This window comes from Lissotriton helveticus, chromosome 1_1 (assembly GCF_964261635.1).
Source record: "Lissotriton helveticus chromosome 1_1, aLisHel1.1, whole genome shotgun sequence".
In the NCBI taxonomy this organism is placed as follows: Eukaryota; Metazoa; Chordata; class Amphibia; order Caudata; family Salamandridae; genus Lissotriton; species Lissotriton helveticus.
In genome coordinates, this window is record NC_136057.1 from 1,388,489,515 (window position 1) to 1,388,505,908 (window position 16,394).

The window sequence follows — 16,394 nt, forward strand, 5'->3', positions numbered from 1 at the left end:
GACGGTTGTTGTGGTGGAGTAGCCAGGGGGCAGGAGCCCCTTCTGTTGTGTCACCCATGCATTGTGTGTAGTTTAGTCCCCTGAACTATAGCTGAATTTGTTAACCTAACAAAAATAACTCCTTTAATGGTTGGGGAGAACCTTGATCCTATGAGAATATGATTAGAGTTCTGCTCTCCTCCGCCTCCATGTGGCGACCTGAGGCCGACCTGCATTGAGTGGTTTGGTGTGTCTGGCAATCGGCGGTAGTGGTGCTGTGCTATCTTCCCTCCGTCTCCCACCCCGACATCCCACCAGTGATAGCTTGTCAAGCTCCCTGACTATATGGTGTGTGCAAGAACCCTGGTTATTTTGTATCTCATTGGACTCCTCAATGCCCTCTGTGCCCTCCATTTTGACTCCCTGTACGCACCACAATACATTTTTTTGATTGCTTCTTTCCTTTTTCATTGGGGTGTTGGGAGCTCTCCTATGACCTCTTTTTCATGGATACTCTATTTATGTTCGCTTTCTTTTTTTGGCATGTCAGCCTCTCTTCGTGGGATGGATCCCTTCAGTTCTCACTTGAAATGTCAATGTAGTTCCTGCTGTTTATCGCCCCTCAAGGCTTGTTTCCCCTGCTGTTTCCTTGTTGTACATGACTCTCTTTGTGGTTGCTCTCTTCACCTTCACCCAATATGCCCAACATTCTGCTGCCCCCACTGGGGATTTCACCATTCTCTCTGAACCTTTCCACATGAACTGCTGACCCTCCGGAACAAATCATTGGTACCTGATGTGTTCTTGCTCAGTCCCGCGATCACCAGTTTGAAGTCTCTGCGTTTTTTTGGACGTGGTCGCAAAGAGATCCTAAAATAGCGATACTTCACTATCTCCATAAGGAGTATTCCTTGATTTGCGCTCCATCGCCATTATGTGTTCTTTCATGGGGAAGCTTGTAAGTTTGACCACAATGTCCTGTGATTTCTCCTTCGTCCCTGGTGTTGTACATACCACCCAGTGTGTTCTTCTATGTCCATGGGTAGGTTTGCATTTGCCTGAAGCACCACTCGAAACAGTTCTGTGACGCAATTAAGCATATTGTTTCCTCTAGTCCTTCTTTTAAATTCCATATGCGGAAATTACAGTGCCTGGACCTGTTTTCCAGGCCTTCACATTAATTTACCAGTCAGGATACTTGTGATTCCAGAAGGTATTTGGTGGTAGTGACCACTTGGTCTACTGCTGCCGCCGACACTATAAATTCCTCTGTTCTTTCAATTCGCTGGCTTAGCCTCTGCAAGTCATTTTTTATCTCCCCCAACATCTTTTCTGATTTCAGCGTGCAACCCTTGCAAAGTTTCATGAAAGTTGTTTTTTTCAGATTTTGTTTCATTTCAGCAAGGCACACTTTGAGGTCCTCCTTCGTCAGGGGGGACCTCTTGCCCACTATGACTCGTTGTGAGTGTTGGGTGTCTGTGTCTATGCTAGTTGTTTTAAAGAAGTAGCCCATAATATATTTTTCATGCCGTTTCTGTGCCACGGGCATTTACCATCTTCTCTCGGTCCTCTCAACTTACTGCTTACCGTTTTGTGGCATACTCCATGGTTTGTGTGCTGAAAGTCGTGCCTGTGGGCGCCCTTATGTCACCATAATGAAATAATATTCTGCTACATTTAGTAGCTCCCCCTTTGTGCTTTTCGGTCCAGGTACGCCCATTGCTCCTTAAGATTGTATAGCGCAAGAGGCCAGACCTATGCGTTCCTCACGGCTAAGATGGAGGGCTTGTGCTTGTCTCCTCCATCCTATACTAACACTGCCCTCTGTTAGTGCTGATGCCATGCGAGGTCTATCCTGGGGAGCAAAGGCCTTCCTGACCCCTCATCGATGAAATGTCTGCCTGGTGGAGAGTGACAAAGGGATCCCCCCCAGGGACGGCTCCTCCGCTATGGTGGGGGAGCGTCACCCCACTGCTCCCAGAGCGGAAAAAATACAAATAAAATGATAACCTTGTTATTATCATTTAATTTTTTTTTTTTTTTTTTATAACTTTTTATTAAATTCAAAACTTACAAAAACAGAAAGAAGAAAGCAAAACACAAGGCAATACATTACAGATGTGTCGCTTCGGTGTCGGGGGAGGGAGAACACATGCAATCCAATCGGCAGAATCATACAGTGAGAAAGGGGGGGAGGAGACCAGGAGCAAGCAAAACGTCTAATTAATCGTGGAGGAAACAGTAGGTTGGGAGGAAGACCGGTCAGTTTCCAAATCTGTGGGAGGGGGGGTACATATCTCACCACGGTATGTGTTCCATTGATTCCAGATCTTACCCCATTTACGGGGCGTGCCACGGGCAACATATACTGTCTTCTCTCGGAACATGCACCAATCCATGTTTTGTTGCCACAGCAGAACCGTCGGTGGCCTCTGAGCACCCCATAACTGGGCTATGTCCCTCTTAGCAATCATATTACCCAGGATCACCCATCGAAGCTGCGCACCGTCATAGTCATTCGGCTCCCAGACATTCAACAAGCATCTTCTCGCCTCAGGCATTGACTGCACACCCGTGACCTCACTCATAACCTCATGCACCCGAGTCCAGTAGCGCGTCACTGCAGGACATTCCCAAATGATATGGAGAAATGTACCCACGAGACCACAGCCACGCCTGCACAGACCATAAACAGAGAATCCCATGCGCACCAGACGGGGACCATTGACATACACCCTATGAAGAATTTTGAGCTGGACAAACCAAAGGCGCGCCGGGATCGCCACTTCCTTCGGGGAAGAGATTGCAGCCTGCCAGTCTTCATCATCAAGTTCCAAACCATCACTGGTCCAGACCTCTCGAAGGTGACAGAGGAGGGCAATCCTGTTGTTGATCAACTTTTTGTATATGAGCGAAATCGTGCTGTCCGGGATGTACCCGTCCAGAATCCGACCCTCCAGCGGGGACGCCTCCGGAATATCTGTGCCCAAGGGAAAAACAGATAACACCGCGTGTCGAATTTGCGCATAGCGAAAGAACTCCCTATCATTCAAGTCATATTCAGCTTTCAGCTCCTCAAACGTCTTGACCCTACCCTTGGTCCACACATCATTCACCCTGCTGATACCGATCACATCCCACTTATCAAGACCCTTCGACTTCCAGAGGGACCCGAGCCTATCAGACGCGTAAAGCGGAGTCGCACGAGTCGGTTTATCCGCCCAGCCCAGAGCCGCCGTTGCACGATACCACACCTGCACAGCTGTCATGGTGGGGCCCGTGAGAGTCTTGCAGACAGATCTCGTGTACAGAGCCCTGTTAGAGTCTCCGCCGGGTAACAGCCACTTGTCCATTTCAAACGCCGGGTTCGGCGAAGGACCATAAGTACCATGGTTAATCGCCCCAGCTGAGAGGCCCAATAGTAACGGCGAATATCGGGAAGCGCGATGCCACCATCATACCACGGGAGCATCATCTTCGCAAGGGCAATACAGGAACGGCCCCCGTATCAATCGTCTCTGTAGACTTTCAACCTCCCGAAAGTAGCTAGCAGGCACCGTGTCGAGAGTGTTTTGCAGCGCATAGAGGAACCGGGGCAGCGACATCATCTTGAACAGCGCCGCTCGTCCCAAGGGGGAAAGAGGGAGCCTACCCCACGCGACAACATCAGCACGAAGGCGCTGAAGCGGGGGCAGCAGATTGCGTTCATAACGAAGTACAGGGTCTAAGGTAGTAAAGATCCCCAGATACTTAAAACCTTCCCGCACCACCGAAATAGGGCAGCCACGGGGCAAGAGAGGAGCCTCGCCCAAGAGAACGTAGACGCATGACTTAGACCAGTTGATGACGAGACCAGAGTTTTAACGGAAGGAGGTCAAGACGTCAAAGAGGACGATCAACGATTTCCGAGGTGACGTGAGGTACAACAGGATATCGTCCGCATATAAAGACACCCGGTCCTCAAATTCCGAGTTCCATCTAATGCCTTTCAAAGATGGCTCCCACCTCAACCAGGCCGCCAGTGGTTCCAAAGCGAGGGCAAATAAAAGAGGAGACAAAGGGCAGCCCTGGCGCGTCCCTCTGCCGAGGGCAAATGGGGCGAAGACATGGCCGTTTACGACCACTTGTGCTAAGGGGTCGGTGTAGAGCAGTTTCACCCAGTTAATAAATGTCGGGCCGAAGCCAAATTTAGAGAGGACCGCCCAAAGATACTCCAGCGTATCAAACGCCATAGTGGCGTCTAGAGACGCCAAAATGGCCGGTTCACGCAGCGTCTCCGCCCGCGCGAGGGCACCATGCAGGAGCCGGAGGTTCAATGCCGTGTAGCGGTGTGGTTTAAACCCGGATTGGTCCGGGTGAACCAGATCGCCTATGACAGTTACTAAGCGGTTAGCCAGCAATTTAGCCAGGATCTTTGGTTCAGCATTAATCAGAGATATGGGCCTAAAGGAGGTGCAGCGGTCGCGTGGCTTACCATCCTTATGAATCACAACTATGGTGGCCAATCTTTGGTCAGGAGGAAGGGAACCCGACTCCAACGATTCCAAGAACATCGACCGTAGATATGGGGCTATCGTATCCGGACGGAGCTTGTAGAGCTCAATGGGGAGCCCATTGGGGCCCGTGGCCTTCCCCGAGCGAACCGAGCGGATGGCAGTCACTACTTCCTCCACTGTGGGCGGCGCCTCGAGGAGCCCCTTTCAGGGTCTGACAAACAAGGCAGTGAGATGTCTCGCAGAAGTAGCTGGGAGTCATGCTCGGGTCTATCGGACACAGGGGAGTACACATCCCGGAAATAGTCCGCGAAACATTCCACGATGTCAGCGGGGTCAGTGAGACTCACTTCATTCACATTCACAATCACAGGGACCACCCGACTCGCACGCTCCCTCTTATCCAGCCAAGCAAGCAACTTCCCTGCTTTGTCTCCCACATCATACAGACGTCCCTGCTGTTCCCTGCTCATTTCTTTCGCCGCATCAGTAACCAGTGCTCTGTAATCGAGTTGTTTAAGACCCAGTAGGTGTAGTCTATCCGGGGTGACCTCGGATTCCAACTCCCCCTCAAGGACAGTGATTTTGTTCTCGATTCAAACAACCTCCTCCTGTTTAACCCTCTTAACATTGCTAATCAAGGAAAGGGCTTGGCCCCGAATCACCGTTTTGTACGCTTCCCACAATGTAACAGGAGGATACGGAGCCCACATTCTCAGCAAAGTAACGATCATGCGCTTTAATCAGTTTTGCTCTCACCTTAGGATCACGGAGATACCAGGGGTTAATCGGAGCCACTCGGCCCCCAGTCCCTAGCTTTGTGTCTACGACCAACCATTTGGGGGAGTGATCCGATATACCCCTAGCAAGGTGTTTTATCTCCCTTATAGAGGAGGCCTGTGAGGAGGGCATCAACACATAATCCAGTCTAGAGAGACTGCCGTGGACCCCAGAGTGGAGAGTGTACTGCAACTGCCCAGGGTGGAGCAGGCGCCAACAATCAGTGAGCCCCAGAGTGTCTAAGAAGTCCCCCAACCAAGATTGAGACCTTGCAGTTTCCCGGGGAGGGTAGCGATCGCACATCCCCGACACTACAGAGTTGAAATCCCCGCCCACTACAAGCTGACCCTCCGGGACTCCCAGGATTACTCTTCCCAGATCGGCAAAGGTAGTATTATCATTTTATTTTTATTTGCTACGGAGTTGGGTAAGGGCGGGGCTGGGCTGGGGTCACAGGGCGGCCGTCTCAGGCTGGCCAAACAGGCATGCGCATTTTGCATCATCCCCACCAGGCTGTAATGCGCAGCCTGGTGAGGAGCAGGCACAGGCTCCCTTGCCCTGTCTGAACACCGAACCACATCACTCAGACCAATCACAACGCTGCATTGTAGCGTTGTGATTGGCTATGGGGCGCCTGGGTGCTTCCTGGTTGGACCTCGCAAGAAGAGCGGCAACGCAACAGAGAGATGGCCGCCATTTTTAATGGGAAGTGAGGTTTTTCATTTTTTGTTTATTTGATTAAGCCTCCCCTCCCCCCATTTTCAGCCAACCGCCACTCTCCCCGGGAAGGGTGGGAGGCTAATCTATGCTTGCAAATACTGGGGAGGGTGTCCCTGCGAACTCACAGATATTCAGGGAACCAGCTCTGAGCCAGGTTCCATCTCAGTCACCGCCAGTACACTCCACTGCAGCACTTCTCCGTGGGTCATCCCATTCTGCCAGATCTTGGGCAGACACCCCTCCACACAGCTCCCGGCATGACGATCACATGCCACTCTTTAACCCATTGCGTGCTCCCGTCGACCAACGGCTGACTGGAGCACTCCCTCCCTGGTGCTGCGAACAGCCAACGGCCGTCGCAGCCCCGCCCACTCTTTAGAACGCCCGCACCGCGGCGGAATTGTCGCCACGGTTAAGGCGTTAAGTGTGCCTCATTCTTCGCCCCTCGCCCCCGTAGATCGACAAACTCGCACTGCATGTAGTAATTCCTCGAGGTGTAGTGTTCCTCTTTTCTTCCTCGAGGGCAGTCCACTGACCCGCTGCGTGGTTTCCCCCAGTCCGATCTCTGTCCGGGAGCCACCACTATACTCCTTGCGGAGGGCCCCCCTCACTTTCGTGGTCGGCCCCCCGAACTGACAGCCACAGCCCTCACCAGGGCTTGGTAATTAAGATGAGGGGGTCGTGCTGGGTGGGCTTCAGATTTCCCAACAATCACGCTGACATATAAGGTTAAAATACATCATATGAGGGCAGCAGGGTGCAGATTGGAGTCCACAATTCAGCCTGGTCATCCCCAAAAAATTGCCTCACATTTGCAGATTGCAGTCTTTCACAATGCAGCGCCTAGTTAGGATAATGGAGCTAAATGATGACAAACATATGTGGTAATAAAAGTATTTTAAAGCTTATAGGGCCAGTAGTTAAATAGGAAATTAACTTTCTAATTAAAAAAAATATACCGTAGAAGAGCAGCATTATCAAAAATACTAGGACCTCACTTTTAATTGTGTCTATTATCCATACGTTTGCTATGGATATTTTGAGCAATGTTCACTGGGGAACATGATATGGCCCAGACCTACACTGTCTTTTACACTCACTTTTTAGGTCTTGCACCTGCGACACAGGGCGAAAGCCCTGTCGCAGCGAGACCCTATTGTCGTCGCCTCAGCTTACAAGGAGGCAAGAGGAGACAACAGCTGTGCACGCCGGAATCGGATCAGGTCGCGCGCGTGAACACGCGCTCCGATTCCGGCGGGCTCCTTCACACACACAATGGATCTTGACGCGCGCACACACAGACAGACACACGCACACACAGACACACGCGCACACACACACACACGCAGACACACGCGCACACACACACACACATGCAGACACATGCGCACACACGTGCACCCCCCCCCCACTCACCGGGCTCTTTACGCGTGTCCCTCTCTCACTCGGCAGCCGGTCAGTTTGGGCAGCAGGTGGGGCTCTCCACGAGCACGGGAGCCCCGCTAGCTCACACGCTGACTTTGCGGGCACAGGAGCGCGCGGTAGGCTCCCGTCTGCTTCCTGTCTTTTTGCTGCCCCGTCCCAACACAGGTTGCCTGGCTTTCTGTCAAACAAGGCGATGACGTGTTGTTTTCCATTTCGTGGTACCGTGACTTGTGTTTTCTGCTGGGGCTCTACGCTTCTGAATTACAACTGACTAAATGCAGCAATGTGGCATTCCCCTAGTTTAGTGCATCTGTGGGTGGTGTAGTGGCAGCACTGCCATATCCAGGATTAACTGGGATCTTTTGTTAGCACTGTATGTCATAGTTATTTTACATGTCCCTGTCTTTGCTGTTACTCATCGGTTCTCGAGAGCTGATGCCTACACTGCTGCGGCGGAAGGGCACAACAGTGAGTCAGAGCAGATTCCTCCCAGTTTGTTTTGTAGCTCTTCTAGAGGATTGATTGTATAGTACAGTTCTGCCATTGTCAAAGGATATTCCGTTGCCAAACGAAAAATGTGTCTACAGTGAGCAAATCGTGAGAGAGGAAAACACTTTATGAGTGTTAAGATGTAGCTAAGTTGAAACCTTTGATCCGCCTAAATATTGGCCGTCATGAAAGCATGGTAGCTTTCAGGCTAGCTCCGAAGTGAAAGATCTTATGGCATGGTAGGCATCAAGCGAGCATGTTGAACGTTTTTAGAGACACCTGTTGGCAATCGCAAGTCTTTCTCTTTGGACTTTTGATTTGTAGACTGGATTCCTTTGTTAATTAGAGCACGTCCTACCATTTCCTTTTCTCCTAATGCTTTATGATGACCATTTTTTGCTCAGGTGGTGGTAGATTTCAGAGAAAAATATTAGAAATTGTATTCAATTATAAACGTCTTATCCATTAAATTCTTATACATTATAAATGTAATGCATCATATGTTTTCCTTCATAAGTTTCACTTTCTAATACCAATCGCGATCTGTGACGCCCATCCACCTTGTATAATTTTCAATTTTGTTTGTCTTTTTTGTTTTGTAGTTATTATTGGAAAGATTACTTGTTAATCCTATTCGAAGGGCCATTTTTTGGTTTCCCTGGTAATTACTGCTGTGCTGGCCACTGAGACCATCAGGCAAGGGGTAGATGAGGGTCAAACTATGGCCCTCATTCTACTAGACCTAAGTGCAGCGTTTGACACTGTAGCACATTACACCTTGCTACAGTGTCTAAACAAAGGGGGCGTTACAGGGCCAGCGCTGAGATGGATTCAATCTTTCCTCACTGACCGGGGCTTTCAGGTTAGACAGGGTGAACACTACTCTCGGTCATTCGATCTTGATCAGGGGGTACCTCAGGGCTCGTCCTCGAGTCCCACCCTGTTTAACCTTTATGTTTCCCCGGTGGCCACCATTGTTGAATGCTATGGAATCCAGCTGGTGTCATATGCCGATGACACACAACTGGCCATTTCATTATCACGGGCGCCGGATGTTGCGGCGGTCAGCTTCAGTGCCTGCATGCAGGAGCTTGCCTCCTGGATGTCTGACAACTGCCTGAAGCTGAATGGGTCCAAAACTGAGGTGCTCGTGGTGGGGAATGATCCGAGTGTGTGGTCATCGGCATGGTGGCCAGCCAGTTTGGGCTCTACCCCTATGCCCTGCCAACAAGCAAAAAATCTGGGTGTAATGTTTGACTCTGGTCTTACATTTGCTCCCCAGGTAGATCGGGTAGCCGGGATGTGCTTTGGCATTCTTAAAAGTCTACGAAAGATTCTAGATTTACTCCCGGTTGGAGCAAGACAGACTCTTGTACACGCCCTAGTGACATCTAGATTGGATTACTCCAATCTCCTCTACCTGGGAATAACAACAAAAAGCCTCAACCTCCTCCAGGTACTGCAAAATGCCACAGCTCGGCTGGTACTAAGGCTCCCTAGAAGATCTGCCTCTAGAGCCGAGTTAAAAACGCTTCATTGGCTCCCGGTAAGGGAGAGGATAACTTTTAAAGCTCTATGCGTATGTCACCGCATCCTTAATGGCAAAGCACCTAATCCCTTACGGGCCCTCATCATTCCCTATAGCCCAGGACGCAGGCTGAGATCTTCTGGTACCGGGCTACTTGTAGTCCCCAAAATACATAGGACCCGAATGGGAGGTAGATCCTTTAGATTATTGGCGGCGAGGAGCTGGAACATGCTTCCGATGGAGTTGCGTCTGGAACCCTCCGAAGCAAAATTCCGTAGAGATGTAAAAACACATCTCTTTCGCTCAGGTTCTGTGTAGCCTCCCCGCTGTGTCTGCTCACTCTCTCTCCTAGCGCGGGGACACGCCGGTGTGCGTAATGCCATGCGCTTTATAAAATTCCAAAATAATAAATAGAGTGTACAGTTATCAAAAGAAGTGGCATCTTCCTCTCACCTCTTCCAGAAAGTTTGAGTGGTTACCATATTGTGAAAACATGTTTTATTGTAAATAACTTCCATGTGATGTTAAATGGGTTGACTATTACACGAGTAGTAAGTATGTCGATCTCACTGCCAAGAAGGTTCTGAGTTAAGCCAATGTTTACCATGTCTTACTCTGTGCAGGCGAGTAACATTCAATTGGGAAATTGTGAAACTTGCTAGTTACTTCGCTTAGAAGTGGCAGAAATTGTCTTAGTAAGTTGTTCATAAAGACCAAGTATTGCACTTGTGCCACACCTTAAGGGGCGTTTTCTTCTTGATAAGCCCAAAATCCTCAAAATTAGAAGCTCTTTTTGCTGCTTTGGCTCTGTTCATATAGTGCAACCCGTTAATTAGTGAATACATCTCAGAATGTGTTTTCTAAGTAGTTTGCGGCAGGTCCAGTAGATTTGCCATGGTATCTTCAACCCCTCAGTTTCTCCACTATCTTTGTATTCATGGAGTGTTTTTTTTAACCAGGGTGGAGTATCCATCATTGCAGCGTCTACCATTCAGTATAACAGAGATTGTTCACTTAGGGCTTTAGGGCAGAGGTTCAGCTTGATAAGCCTCACAGAGATTGGTGATTCCCCCAAGCCCTTGACTCCATGTGTATTTAGAAGGTACGCTTGCATGGTGTCCTTTCTGTTTGGCCCTGCTTAAGAGTGTAATAAAGTATGTACGATTATCAAAGCAACTGACCTGTCTGAGGTCCTTATCCTACTTTTAGGTTTTGTGAATCAAATGCTCTCTTATGCTAATGCGTTCTTGCATTTCAAGACTTTAAGATAGAATTTAAATATTTTGCGCTGTGCATGCATCCTAAGGGTGTGCCATAAATTCTACAGTTTTTAAAATGTTTTTGACTTCGAATGAGCAATGGTGCCTATATAACTGTCATTTAATTTGAAAGCTTTTCGGTGGAGAGCTAATGATATTTGGTTTTGTGAGGGAGGAGTACAGTGTTGCCCTAAACGTCATGGAAAGGGTACCCATCACCTGGTGACTTACTGGTTTCTAGACAGGGCCTCTGGATTTATGCGCCCGGGATCACCAAATTATGCGTCAGGGTTGACTAAATTATTCTGAAAGAAAAGGCTAATTATGCAGCATTAATGCGGCGCAATTTTAGATAGTATTCATTATTTTACCATTTTTTACTCATGGTAATACTGTCTGGGTAAATATTTCACCCTATTACTACCAGATTAACCACAAAATGCACAAATAAGCAACTGAAAGATGACCAGTTAACCTTTGCAAAGGGGCTTCCTCCTGCATGCGAACATGTATCGTTTTTAGTAACTTTCGATCCTTTCGAGCTAGAAACCATTTTTTTGTTAAAAAATGCAGATTATGCATCAGACGATGGATTATGTGGCAAATAAAGTAAATTCCTAACTATGTGAAAAAAGCAGCAGCCACAGAATTGCATATCTCCAGTGGCCGTGACAGCATTTGTACTAATGTCCCTTTCTTGTTTTACATTGTATCACTTATGTGTGCTTAATGGGAATAAGCGAACGAGAGTTGCAAACTGGTGCTCGTCATTGGAAGCCTGCGCGCGTGAGTCAGTCACTAGCATCTCCCACCAGCAGGGTTTGTACAGCAGACCCTGACATCACCTCCTCCCCGGTGGATGGCTGCCACCGCAGCACATTTATAGCTCGCATAATGACAGCACGCCGTGCTCTGTTCTCTATTTAGATTCCTATTGTTATGAAAGTGTCACTTAGAAATAAATATTGTAGTTTCCTGCTGGCGTCCTATTACGCAGCCTGTCGCCACGGTTCATCTCAAAGTCCACGCAGATCCCGCATTTAGTTGCAGGTTGGTGATGACTGTGCCTGCCCTCGTATCGTATTCATCCCTCTGATTCGAGAGTGCTGCCTCCATTTGTAATCAAGAGCCCCTCCAGCTAATCTCACCACGGATGACTGAGCGCCCCCTCTCGGCGAGCACCAGTGGAATGTTCTTCCACATACCTCCTGGGACACGCAGACGCCATCACTGCCCATGTAGGGGCAGGCGAGGGTGCTCTGTGTGTGATACGTCAAGGAACACAGCCCATGGAGAAGAATAATTGAGTTATTATTTTTTTAGAGGGCTTGTAAAGCGGCGCTGAATAGCCAGCCCAGGTGGGATTGTTCACCTACCTCGGGACCCCAAGTGATTATATCGGGATCCTGGGCAGTCTCATACAGACAGAGATATGCATCCGCGTGTAACTCCAACAGAGATGTGCTTTCTTACTTATTTATTTTTTCTGAATAAAAATAAGACTTGTGATGTTGCAGGCCTTCACCACAGTATTTCGTATTTTTGACGTAATGTTTCTAACCGCATTATTACCTCCTTTGTGCTGTCACTAGAGGTGGGCGGAATTTGCGTAGTCGTGCTACGCAAAGCTCTGCAAAATGGTAAAAAATCTCCGCGAACACGCAGAATTGCTTGTTCCGCTCGTTTGCTATGCTTTTTTAGGTCTCGACCTCTGCCAATGCGCTTGCGCATTGCAGATGTCGAGACTTATAGAGTTGGATCCACGAAAGCTAAACCAGGTGGATTGCGCCGAGTGCATGTGCCCGTGCACTCGCTTGCCATTTGCTCCCCGAGCCGCCTGCCTCGCATCATTGCATCAGACCCGCCACAGCAAACTCCGAAGACTTTTTTTTTACACCCCATATGCTCGAGCCTCCCCTGCTCCAGACTTTAAAGGGATCCGCTCCCCTGCCCCTGCTTCACACTTCAAAGGAATGCGCCCCCCGCAACGCCGAGAGCATTTCCCGGCCGCTTTTAATTTCATTTCGCGGCCGCTTTTAATTTTTTTTTACTCTATTCTCAAATTTCACCATTGTTGTTGTTGTATCCTGCGTGTCTTTTGCGCTTGTTGATATTTCCATCTATGGTGCACGCACAGGAGGCTGAGGGGATATTCCCTATACCTCGCTTTTGTTGTTTACTCTACGTCTTTGGTGCTTCTTTACATTTCCATATACGCTGAATGCATAGGAGGCTGCAAGGAGATTCCCAATGCCTAGCTTTCATTTGTTTCCTGCGTGTCTTTGGCGCTTCTTCACATTTCCATCTACGATGCACGCATAGGAGGCTGCGGATCTCCATTGCCATTTGTCACAACAAGCGAAACTCTATAAAAGGCTGCCCTAAGAGGTAGACTACAATTGGTTAAGGAGCTCAGCGGCATCAAGTGGGCACGGTGACCCGAAGCTATTTTATGACACAGCTGGTTTTAGTTTAGCTTCACTTAATGCTTACTACGAACTTTAATTGTGATCTAAAAACCTAGAGTAAGAACGAATCACAATATTGAATTCCTATGAGGAATAAAATATGAGCTTGTACTTTCGTACAGGATTGTGCGTATGCAGATATTTTATACAGGATTGTGGGACTGGAGACGTCAATTCCTCCAAAAGCTTCGTTTCAGGTGGCTTCCCTCCTTCCTTCATTATTTCCACAACCGGTGGCTCCTCTAAATATCTTTCCTGCACTGCATTGTTGGAGGAACCTGAGTGAAGCAGCTCTTAACGGATTGCTTAGTTCATTGTAGCGCCAGAGAGGGCCATATCTGTTACGGAACTCATATCTCTCTTGCAGAAAAATATGTTCATTTGTTTACTTGAGGATTCAAATCATGCCACCTTACCACAAGCCTCAAAATGTAATATGTGTTGTATTTCCAGACACAATTAAAATCATAATGAATAAAAAGAACAAAATGTAACTCTGCCTCACTCTCCAGGAGCAGCAATCATTTATTTTTCAGTTCATTCGGTTTATAGAATAAGCACGAGATGTCCCTGCAGTCAGCAGACCTCAACCAGCCCTCTGCCTGCCAGACTTAGTGGCACTCCCATTTTATTTTTTTAATATAAACAATTTGTCAATGTATCGTGTTGGCCAAAGAATTTATGGGCTATTTTCAAAAAACGTTTTGTATTTCGATTGTTGCTGCATCCTTTTTGTCAGATAACGAAGTACAGTGATGTGATGCAAAAATAAAAAATATTGCCATCATCATCATATTTAACTTTATTCAGTTTTTACGACCATGCGTGCATTACATAGAGTCAATTAGCTACAGAGATGCTACTATCAGGCAGCCTCCGTCTGTCTGCCTCTCCCCTTGTGACCAGCAATCCAATTTGTTGGGAATCTTTCTTCTGGCAGGCATCTCGAATTTGTCCCCAGCGATTTTCTGCCCAGTCTTTTTTTCACTTTTGTTAAGACTGTCTTGTAAATCTTCCTGGCCTCTCTTATTTCTGGTACATTGTTTGTATGTAGCACACATGATAATAGCCCTTCTCAGAAAACATTCAAATACCAAACTTCTGCACCCACACACACATATGGAATCATCAGCAAACAAACATATACACCCCCACATCAAAGCACAGTCAGTCTCTCTCTCTCACACACACACACACACACACTCTCTCTCTCTCTCTCTCACTCACACACACTCACTCACACACACTCTCTCTCTCACACACACTCTCTCACACACTCTCTCTCACACACACACTCTCTCTCACACACAGTACAGCCTTCTACTGCCACCACTCTACCACTCTCTCCATCAACACTCTACCACTCTATGCACCACCACTCTATGCACCACCACCACCCTATCCACCACTCTAGCGCCCACACTCTAGCGCCCACACTCTAGCACCCACACTCTAGCACCACCACTCTACCCGCCCACCACTCTACCGTCCAACTCCACCCTCAAAATCCACCATCCAAATCCACCATCCAAGCACTACTACACCCTCCAAATTCACCCTCCAACTCCAACCTCCAAATCCACCGTCCAAATCCACCTCCAACTCCACCCTCCAACTTCACCCTCCAACTCCGCCCTCCAACTCCACCCTCCAACTCCACCCTCCAACTCCACCCTCCAACTCCACCCTCCAACTCAAACTCCACCTTCCAAATCATCCCCCAACTCCACCCTCCAACACAACCCCTCAACGCCACAGCACCACTCAATGCCACAGCACCACTCAATGCCACAGCACCACTCAATGCCACAGCACCACTCAATGCCACAGCACCACTCAATGCCACAGCACCACTCAGCGCACAGCATCCCTCAACGCCACAGCATCCCTCAACGCCACAGCATCCCTCAACGCCACAGCATCCCTCAACGCCACAGCATCCCTCAACGCCACAGCATCCCGCAACGCCACAGCATCCCGCAACGCCACAGCATCCCGCAATGCCACAGCATCACTCAACGCCACAGCATCACTCAATGCCACAGCATCACTCAGCGCCACAGAATCACTCAGCATCACTGAATGCCACAGCACCACTGAATGCCACAGCACCACTGAATGCCACAGCACCACTGCATGCCACAGCACCACTGCATGCCACAGCACCACTCAATGCCACAGCACCACTGCATGCCACAGCACCACTCAATGCTACAGCACCACTCAATGCTACAGCACCACTCAATGCCACAGCACCACTCAGCGCCACATCACTACTCAGCGCCACATCACTACTCAATGCCACAGCATTACTCAATGCCACAACATTACTCAATGCCACAACATTACTCAATGCCACAGCATTACTCAATGCCACAGCATCACTCAACGCCACAGCATCACTCAACGCCACAGCATTACTCAACGCCACAGCATCACTCAACGCCACAGCATCACTCAGCACCACTCAACGCCACAGCACCACTCAACGCCACAGCATCACTCAGCATCACTCCCCTCCGAGAACTACATTCTACTAGGAGACCTTAACTTCCACTTGGAAAAGACCAACGACAGCAACACCACCGCCCTTTTGGACAACCTCGCCAATCTCGGACTTAAACAACTTGTTGACACCCCTACGCACTGTGCCGGACACACACTCGACCCAATCTTCACCTCCAGCAAATACATCTCCTTCTCTCACACCTCAGCGCTACACTGGACAGACCACAGCTGCGTCCACTTCAACTACAAGAAAACCACAACCCACAACAACCTAAAACCAATTCATCGCAGAAAATGGAACAAAATTACCACGGACCAGCTCTTCACATCGCTTCTCCATAACACCCCCTCAAAATCATCGGACCCAAACATCTCAGCCACCTACCTCACACAATGGATCACTCACAGCGCTGACGAACTAGCACCCTTGAAAAAACACTAAATCAAACAAGGAAGCAAGAAAGCCCCTTGGTTCAACGATGAACTCAAGCAATCCAAGAAGTCCTGCCGCACACTCGAGAAATCCTGGAGAAAAACCCCAACCACTGAAAACCTAACCACGTTCAAGAACGCCATCCGCAAACACCACCAACTGATCCGCTCCACCAAAAAAGCAGCTTTCAAGGTCCGACTTGACAACAACTCCCACAACAGCAAAGAACTATTCAACATCGTCAAAGAATTCACCAACCCCACCGCCGGCACCAACGACATCACTCCCTCCCAAGACCTCTGCGACTCCCTA